Source organism: Myotis davidii, unplaced genomic scaffold, assembly GCF_000327345.1.
Source record: "Myotis davidii unplaced genomic scaffold, ASM32734v1 scaffold1915, whole genome shotgun sequence".
Taxonomy (NCBI): Eukaryota; Metazoa; Chordata; class Mammalia; order Chiroptera; family Vespertilionidae; genus Myotis; species Myotis davidii.
The window spans coordinates 661,619-662,945 of record NW_006286237.1 but is presented as its reverse complement, the minus strand read 5'-3'; the positions used below and the strand labels follow the sequence as shown (position 1 = coordinate 662,945).

General features: G+C 64.3%; 1 protein-coding gene across 1 annotated transcript in view; it reads right to left on the bottom strand.

Annotated features, from left to right (window-relative positions):
- Positions 1-1,327, bottom strand: part of PPP1R12B (protein phosphatase 1 regulatory subunit 12B) — a 46,776-nt gene that overhangs the window by 11,541 nt on the left and 33,908 nt on the right. The gene's annotated exons all lie outside the window — the stretch shown is intronic.

The window sequence follows — 1,327 nt, the reverse complement described above, 5'->3', positions numbered from 1 at the left end:
CATCCGGGGCCTGCGGCCGGAGCGCCGGACCTGCTGGCGCACCGACGGCCGGAGAGTCAGTTACTGCGTCATCAACACTAAGGAGGTGGGTGTCTGACGGAAGCCCGTTCAGTGCGATCCCCTCTGGAGAAGCGCCGCCAGCCACCGCTGTGAGGAGATCGCCTTCACACATCGGTGAATGGAAAGTCAGCCCGGGGGAAGGGTAAGCTGTGCAATGCCAGAGAGTCATGAGCTCAGAAGGAAGCTCACACAGCAAATGCCCAGGGCCCGGTGAGCCTCAGAGCCGCGGTGCGGGCCCGCAGGGGGCACAGCCGAGTGGCAGAGTTCTGAAGCAGGAAGGGAAACCTGTGACCAGGTGGCAACCCGGTCTCCAGTGGAGGCTTCCGGAAAGCGCCGGCTTCAGAGACACACTCCCTCGTGTGTTCTAAAACCGTGTGTCCCAGAGGCTCCCCTGGGACCCACCCTCGCGGCCGCAGAGCCCAGAGTGGGGTGGGCAACCACAGGGCTGCGTTTCTGGGAGGCTCTGAGGTCTGCTCTGCGCACGACCGGCTCCTAGGGACGGTCCCGACCAGGAGGAGGCTCCTTCCTTCCTCAGGAGACTCCCCACAACCTCCTCTGTCAGCCCCAGGGCCGTCCTGGGAGGGACAGCGCCAGGCTGGTTCCGATGGTGAAATGTGCACGGCTCGCAGAACACCAGGGGCTGGCTTAGAAAACCCCACAAAAGCTTCCAACTTGAACGTTACCAGGAGCTCAGGAAGACCCATCATTAACCCCACCCCCCCAACGTTTAAAATAAAACTGTGGCTCTGGAGAGCTGGGCCCGAGGGACAGGAAGGAGCCGGGTCACATGGCCACTGCCACGGCCCCCAGTGATGGGAAACCTGCTGCCATCTCCCCGCGGAGGAGCGGCCGGACGTTCACACCGGGTCCCCAAGCGCCCCCCCACCCCCCCGCCCCCCAGGACAGGCTGAGCTTTGCTGGGGGCCTCGGAGAACCGCCTCCTGTGGTTCTTGGCTCCGTGACCACGGGGAGCGGGACCCTTCGGATTCCAGGGACCCTGTCTAACAGCATGTCATGGTCAGAGAACGGACAACGTGGCCGCTGGACAAGTAAACAGACACCCTGGCTGGTGAGGACACCGTCTTGGGCAGAGTGCGTCCCCCGGGGAACACGCCTGCGTCATGCTGAGGGTCACGGCCGCACACAGAGCCCAGCGGCTGTGGGAGTGTGGAGGGAGGGGGTGAGGCCGTGGTGTTCCAGCTGGTTTTGAGTTACAACGGTGCCCGCTGGGTGGCAGCTCAGCCGGCTGCTGCCTGGCGTCTAAGAG